An 8,679-nucleotide genomic window follows, 5' to 3' on the forward strand; every position below is an offset into this window, starting at 1 on the left:
GTATTTTACTTAAGGGAAGAATCCTTACTTTTACAACAGTCCATATGCAAGAGTTATTGAGAAGCATTTTTAAAACTGACACCTCCTTTCCCCAGCTCAGGCTTCCAGTCAGTTGTGGGAAGGGCTTAAAGACATTCTCATGACATGAAAAGTTCTATGTAAATATAAATTGTTGTTCTTGTCACGTGTGTACATTACCTGGCCGTATTAATCTCAATACCTTGGAATATGCCCAATTTGTTACTATCAGTTTTTAAGTTTGCATTATCTGTGCTGTAATTTTCCCTGATTCTATCAGTCATTATACAATCAGATTGTTTGATGGCAGGAGGAGATGGGTACCAAGTAAAATTGAAAGTGAACTAGTAAAGTTCACTTTCAACTTTAGTAGGTATCATAACTGATTCAATGTGAAAACTATCATCAGTAGGAATTAAACTGAAAACAACAATGAGTTGATAAACTGTTCAATAGTTATTATCACCAGCTGATATTTACCAAATTTAGGTATAAAACACCAAATATTTTTCCCCATATATACTATATTTTTCATCTTTATTTAGAGGGATTGCAAGCAATAGAAAATACAACTCTTCTGTCACTTTTTTTCCCCCTTTAAAGGCTTGAAATTGCCCCTCTTTGTAGACTGTAACATTGTTTTGTCTTGAAATGTAAGGTCACACTGAATTGTGAAAAAAATCTGAAATCCTGCCTTACGTTGGGAACCGGGTCTTTTTAACAATTGTGAGAAAACATCTTTCAAATCAAGACTGAGTTTAAGAATTTTCCACAATTTTACTTAGTTTTAAGTTGTAAGTTGAGACAATTGTACAGGCGAATAGGCGATATTTCAGGTCTTAAATATCCAGCACACTTATACTTCCAGAAATATTGTATCTAAAGCCTAATAGACAGGGTTATTCTTTTTTGTAATGAATATTCTACAGGATTTCCAGAACATCCCTGCTTTCTGTCATATACCCAGAAAACCATTTTATTGTAAAATTCAAAAGCTAAACGTGTTAAATCCAATTGAGAAATAACTTATGAAACAATGTTCACAAGCAAACCCTCGGGTTTTAAAAAATAAAATAAAATTGATGTGCTGCTTCAGTCTTCTGAGGGTTAAAGTACACATTCTCATGATAGATCAATATAATGTCCTGCCAAATCGGTCCTACACTGAAAAAGGAGCTGATTGTTTAATAGCTGAGTGACTGTGTGTGTCTGCGGGTGTCTGTCCTACATAGAGTCGGATCAAAGGCATTCTGCTACTAATTGTACTTGTCCACCATTATTTTTGGTTCCCTTGTCAAAGACACATAATCTTCATCTTCCCCTTTCAGACTGCACACATTCTGGTGCACATTATTTGAATATAACACATAGGTGCAGGACTCAAGAGCCGTGGCTGGGTTTTAGTCACACTGTTTTGCCAAATTAAATAAATATGTCAATTACATAATGGAATTCAGCAAAGTTTTGATTGTGTACTTTTATCACATTATAAAATATTTATATACATTTTGCACTGTAAATCTAAATACAACTTGAAACATAGGATTTGTGTTGCCCTGTATTACTGCATGGATTCTGTAAAATGGAAGTACCAGTAGCAGCTTGACTCAGCAGTACCTGACCAGACTGCGGGATTTTGTACTGAAGATCCAACCTGACATTTCTACAGTAATATGAATTAATGAAGTATCTCCCCCGTTGATGTAGAGAAGAGCCTTGCAGATCAGCTCACAAGATTAATCATAAAGGTTTTGCAAATTAAAATAAAAGGAGCCATTTAAAAATTAACAATGCTGCCGACTCCATCAGCAGTATGTCCTTTCTATCCAAAATCAGTCCAGTTTTTTTTTAAAAAAAGCACTGAGGCTCGATGTACTGCTGGCAATGTCATGAATTGGTACAATGACAGATGTACAATGTAGATCCAATCCCGTTATTCCCCGCAGTGTCCGCTCCCACTCACAGCCAGTGCCGCGCCCAGAACACATCAGACTCTGCAAACTGTGGGCGCAGCCAGAACCATATCATTTACACTGCATACTTTCCTCTGGATGACAAAGCTTGTGCATTTTCTGATGGTGACAGTTTCAAAGTCACAAACGATGTTCTCTCTATCTTGTGACCAGGGCTTCCTCTGCCTCTTGTCCTCCTGGATCTCTGCTGTGTTCAACACAGTCGACCACTCCATCCTGCTCCTCCACCTCTCCTCCCTCATCCACCTCAGTGGGACCGCACTCACATGGTTTGAGTCCCACTTAGTCAACCACATCCATTTCATCTCCACAAATAGTGTCTCCTCCCATCCCCACCCGGTCACTTGCGGGGTACCCCAGGGCTCCATCCTTGGCCCTCCACTTTTCCTTATCCATATGCTGCCTCTGGGCGATATCATCCGTAAACTTCCACATGTATGTGGATGACACACAAATCTACATTGCCTCCTCCAGTATCAACTCCAGGTCCACTGATGTTCTATCAGCTTGTCTGGCAGACATCAGGGCCTGGATGAGTGGAAACTTCCTGCAGCTGAACGTTGACAAGATGGAAGCCATACACCTTGGCTCCCGCCAACATCTTCACTCCTAGGGATCTGAACTCCTCAACCTCCCCGGGTTCTCCCTCACATTCACCAAACCAGTGCACAATCTAGGCATCTGGTTTGACCCCCAGCTGTCCTTCCTCACCCACATCCGGTCCCTGACCAGGACCGCTTCTTCCACCTCCGCCACATTGCCCGCCTTCAACTGTACCTTACCCTAAATGCAGCCAAAACCCTCGTGCATGCGTTTGTCACCTCCCACTCGGATTACTCAAACGCACTCCTCACCAATCTCTCCAGTTCCACTATTCAAAAGATCCAGGTCATTCAGAACTCCGCTGCCCACATACTGACCCGGACCAAACTCCGTACCCACATCCCACCAGTTCTGGCCAGGCTCCACTGGCTCCCCATCACTGAATGGATTGACTTCAAGATCCTCACTCTCGTGTTCAAATCCCTCCACTCTCTGGCACCTCCCTACCTCTCCAACCTCCTCACTCCCCAATCCACCACCCAGTGCCTCCGTTCGACTGGCACCGGCCTCCTGCTCATCCCTCGCACACTCCGCCACACCATCGGAGGTCACGCTTTCATTGCGCTTTCAGCCACTACGTCCCAAAACTCTGGAACATTCTCCCTCAATCCCGCCATCTTGCCCCTCCCTCCCGTTTTTCAAGTCCTGCCTGAAAACTTTCCTCTTCGACTGTGCTTATGGCCATCTCCCCCTCCCACCCAGCTTGGAGAAAGAATCCACCACTGTTAGGCGTTCTGAGATGCTATCCTGTGTGGAGGGCGCTATATAAGTGCAAGTTGTTGTTGTTGTGATGTCATTGGCATAAGATCACTAGAAGTATTTGAATGAAGAAGGTCCTTCAACTCATTTGATCTCACAGTACCCCCCATACTGTCCTCACATTACAGCATCAAACTGTTTTTTAAGTACATTCAGCAACCCGGCCCCCAATACTCTTCCTGGAAACTCATTCCAGTCAATTTTTGAGAAATACTTCAGTGCTTTCGTTATCTAAAAGTACAGTTCTGGGTTTACTAAATCAATCCAATTTAGGAGCTCTCAAGCTGACCTACCATGTCAGTGAGGGAATAATAGAGAACACCAATGGAAACTAAGGGGCTGGGAGAAACTGCGTTCCCCATTCTCAAAATAATAATTAATAAACAGAAGTGATTTAGTTCTTCACATTTTTATTTCAAAGTGTTCCACTAACAAATGGTTTAAATTCAACTGCTCTGCATAAATTGTATACCTGCTCCAGATATACACCAATAAAACCTTTGCATCAGCTTTGATCACCACATGTGCTGTTTATTTAGTGCATTAATTCACTGATATATATATATAAAGCAGAGATGAAGCCATAATCATTCCCCCTACCCAAAATAGAACCAGGCAAAAGCCCAAGCAAAGAATGAAGTTAATATTCTCACCTAGGCCTTGAGAAGAATTGAAGTAGGCAACACACCGTCTTGAGGGGAGAAAGCAGGTAACTCACATAATCTACTTTTGGAGCAGAGTACTTGTGGGTTGGTGGGTTACCAGAAGGAATGACATTCACATTCCTTATTATTAAGGAATATTATTGTTGTGGAATCCTGCAGCTTAGTGGTTAGAGCACTCGCCTTGCACGCAAGACCTAGGTTTGATTCCCAGGCAGAGCGAAATGTTGGACAAGATTTCTTACCCGACATGCCTCTGTTTACCTAGCAGTAAGTAGGTACCTGGTTGTTAGTTGATTGGCGGATTGCTTTTCCGGGGGTAATAATCCCTTCAAAAAAGAATAATAAAAACATTATTTGGTCACTCTATTCACAACTGTTTGTGGGACACTGCTGTGCGCAATTGGCTCCTGCGTTTCATCCACAAAATATTCAGTCAATTCACTGTACAATATATTCTGTGAAGCACTTTGAGACATCTCAAAGACGTGATAAGGCACTATATCAAATGCAAGGATTATTATTATTAGGGAATCCGCATAGAAATTGCCACATATTAGAACCCAATAAACAATGTGACAACAAACACAGAAATCAAACCGTGAATTGTTTAGTATTTCAAGACATCGACTTCACATTTCAAAATCAATTTGTCCAAATGATATTTGGGGATGTCAGGGCTGCAGTGAAAAATTCAGTCTATATTTGTTTGTATATAATTTCAAAGAAGAATATTAATTTTTGCACAGCTTTTTCCAGGTTCCTATTTGCACTGCACCTATAACTGAGGAGCATACTGATGTACATTTTTAGTTTAACCCTTGAAACTATATAATGCAGTGTGCCTTCTACACAATGTTAACCAATAATAATATAGCAATAATAATCCTTGAATTTGATATAGCGCTTTATCATGTCGAGATGTCTCAAAGAGCTTCACAGAATACACTGTAAAGTGAATTGACTGTATATTTTTGTGGGCAAAAAGAAATCGCAAAAGGAAATGAAACAGTATTATAAATACATTCAGGAAACTGGTGATACACATTAGATTTTAAAAAGAGCAAGCTAGTTATTCTTTCATTTGTTATTTTATGTGACTATTTTTAGAGGGATTACAAAGTTGTTATTGATGCCATTTGTAGACATTTGCTAAAATGACAATACGGCAGAATGCTATAGTTGCAGAAAGAAGTGAATTCACACGGCATTGCAAATGAAACATGAAAGCAACGAGGACTTCAGAAGAACTGTATGTTCATGCTGAGTTTTACTAAAGCCCATTATACATCTGGTGGACATGCTTATTAATACAAAAGTCATCAATCATTTTTTCCACCAAGCATGACTGTAAATTATGACATTATCTGTGGCTTGATGGACAAAATAAAAAGGAAGACAGGGAAATTGCAGGCCAAGACCTCCTCTTTTTGGGGCTGTCAGTTTTGTTCTAAAACGTCACGGGCACTTTTATTAAAACCAACCAAATACATCACCGGGTTGTCATGGGTTTATGCATGTGCTCAGCTGAAGGGAGGAATAAGAGCTGCAGCTGCTTCATAGCTTTGGTAAGTCTGCTTTGAGGGACAGTTGCTGGGGTACCACAACTGAGGTAGCTGCAGTAGACTGGCATCCCAGTGTGCTGTCCTGACAGTAACCTCACTAAGTCATGACTGGGAGTAAAATGCTGTCACTGAGATAAAAGAGTTTGTTCCTCTGATCTCTCCAATTTAGAATGGTCTCTGTATTGTACTGTACAACTTCACTTTCTATAATGGTAAGATATCAGTCCTTTGTTTACTCAGTTTCCTCCGCAGTGCATAACATCAACGGTGATTTGCATTTTATGGATGATACTATTTTAATGCAGCATAAAATCAAATGCCTTATTCACTAACAGTTTTAGTATTCCAATGAACTGTAGATTAGTGGATTTCCTGATTATACCACCAATGTATTAATATTATACACTGGATATCGAATTTTCTGGCAATCATCTGTAGAATATTTCTCAATAAATCTGCAGTAATGATGTGTCACAATCATTAATCTTTTTGTGTGAATATCATCACACATCATGGTGGGAGCACATTGGTAGCTGGTTATTTTCACTAGCAGCCAATGGACCAAAAACAGAATTTAAAAAGCCACATAACATTTGTACAAGTAGGTATTATAACTGATACACGAGGATGATTTCAAGAATATCATCTAATCTGCAAATGGGGATGATGCTTATAATTGCTCAATCTTTGATTTATGACTTATTCTCAGCTATGTAATCACGTCTGGATATCCATTGTTCAGTATTGGTTTTCAGAACTTACATGAAGTGCTAGGACATTACTGCAGTAGTGTAACAGAGAAAACAAGATAAGTCATGAAGTTGTTAGGTGACACCAAGTGTAAGTTTTTACGGCGTATTACCAGAGGAAGATTGATGAAGGAAGTCTTGACATCTTGAAAAAATAGAGTGGGAGACAGCATGATGAATTTTAATTACAATACAGTGAGTATTCAGGGAAGAGGAAGAGCATGTAGAACAAGGGGAGCAAGAGAAGGACATTTGGAAGAACACTCATCATACTTGTATCAATAAAAAAGACAAGGGAAAGGCTGTGCGGGGAGGGAGGAAATGAAGGCCAGAATGAAGGTAGGATTATGTGTTAGACACCAATCTTGTGTCCTCTCCAGGAGTACAAGAGATGTACCTAAAGACCATCTTGGAGCAATATTGAAGTCTTTGAAACTTGGACTTGAACAAGGAACACAGTTTAGTCACAAGAATAGCCTCATAAGAATTTGTGTCCACTTTACAAATTCTGCAAAACTTTATGACTCAAGTGATAAAAGTCCATTCACTGAATTGCTGCAATGGTAACTTCTATCAGAATGGATATTATTGAGGCAGGATTTTGCTAAATTTCCATCAGCCTCAACCCTCAATTACTACCATTCTCAACCCATGGCAACAAGTGAGTAGTCAGAACACCATCCAAACAGCCTTCATGGCCAATGAATAGCATTGTGTCTCCAATAATTGATACAAATACTTTTGGGCTATTTTTCAGCAAAGTTTATCATGTGACACTCAGTAAATCTTGCACAAAGTAATCATTTTATCAGAGCTCTAATGATCTGATTGTCCCCTTGCAAAAGAACAGGGATCTTAAACCAAGATTTAACCTCTGGTAAGATCATATTCAAGAAGAAAAGAATCAAAATCTCCATTGAACAAGTGGTGTGCCTCAGGGATTGGCTCGCAGCCATCAGACTGAAGGATGTCTACCTTCATGTAGCCATTAAGAGTTTTAATGAGCTTTGTTCTCAGATGGCAATCATTCGCTTCTTTTCTGACACAATCATAAGGAGATGTCCTTTGCCCATATTGCATAATGTAGGCTTGAAATTTCACCAGACAAAAAAAAGGAACCTACTGTGCTCTTTTTCAAACTACTGTACTCCACAGCACAGTGGTACTTTGACTAAAGATAAGCAACCTATTATCAGCATTCGTCAATAGGGAAATGTATTTATTTTGGCTCATAGACTGGTTAGAATTCTGGGGAAGTCAGGAAAAACATTAAAAAGCATGGAATAGACCAAGGCCTAAGGTATTCATTGCTTCACATTTTGTGAGAAATCTACCAGATCCTAGTCTCTGTGCTAACAATCTCTTGGAGGGAAAGAACAACAACCAATACTCCAAAACATCTATTTGCACATCCTTGCTATGTGCCCTGACTTTACGGTTGGCCAACCAAATAAATGTTCTTGATTGATTATTTCTTCATGTATGGCCATGCCATGTTCACCGCCACTCAGTAGGTATTGGAAACAAAGCATTGATTTGGAATAGACTTGCCTGGTGTGGACTGGTGCAAATACTTAGGACACTTCTTGATGGTCCAACGGGTCACTTCTGGCCCGCGGGCCATGGGTTGGCCACCACTGGTATAAAACTTCTCCTGCCTGGATCTCATAACAGAGCACATCATACACATGAACGCATTCATAACATCCAGGCTCGACTATGCAAACTCCCTGCTTGTCAGCCTCCCCAACTCCTCCCTTCATAGGCTGCAGATCATCCAGAACTCTGCAAGAGTCCTCTCCTGCACCAGGCTCCATGACCCTATCACATGACCCTATTGTGGAGTCCTGTAGCTCAGTGGTTAGAGCACTCGCCTTGCAAGCGAGAGACCTGGGTTCAATTCCCGGCAGGGCAAAACTTTAGGAAAGTTTCCTTACTCCACACACCTGATAATAATCTCTAAAAAAAAAATTGGTCATTTCAATCCACAACTGTTTTTTTGGGCCACTGCTGTGTGCAATTGGCTGCCGCATTTCGCCTACTAATATACAGTAAATTCACTTTACAGTCTATTCTGTGAAGCGCTTTGAGACGTGAAAAGCGCTATATCAAGTGCAGCGAGTATTATTATTATTATTATTATCATTATTATTATTTTTACCCTCATCCTCGCCAGACTCATAGAATCATGGAATTAAACAGCTCAGAAGGAGGCCATTCGGCCCATTATGTCTGTGCTGGCTCTTTGAAAAGAGCTATCAAAATCAATTCCCCTCCCCCGCTCTCTCCCCATGGCCCTGCAAATTTGTCGTCCCCAACATGTGACTCCACTGGATTTCCATCACACAGA

The 8,679-nt window shown here is 40.4% G+C and overlaps 1 non-coding gene across 1 annotated transcript; it reads left to right on the forward strand.

The window, feature by feature from the left end:
• Positions 1–8,172: 8,172 nt before the first annotated feature.
• Positions 8,173–8,244, forward strand: trnaa-ugc. Its single transcript has one exon. It is a non-coding gene; the product is annotated as a tRNA-Ala (tRNA).
• The last annotated feature ends 435 nt before the right edge of the window (positions 8,245–8,679 follow it).

Source organism: Callorhinchus milii, unplaced genomic scaffold (genome assembly GCF_018977255.1).
Source record: "Callorhinchus milii isolate IMCB2004 unplaced genomic scaffold, IMCB_Cmil_1.0 Scaffold1, whole genome shotgun sequence".
Classification (NCBI taxonomy): domain Eukaryota; kingdom Metazoa; phylum Chordata; class Chondrichthyes; order Chimaeriformes; family Callorhinchidae; genus Callorhinchus; species Callorhinchus milii.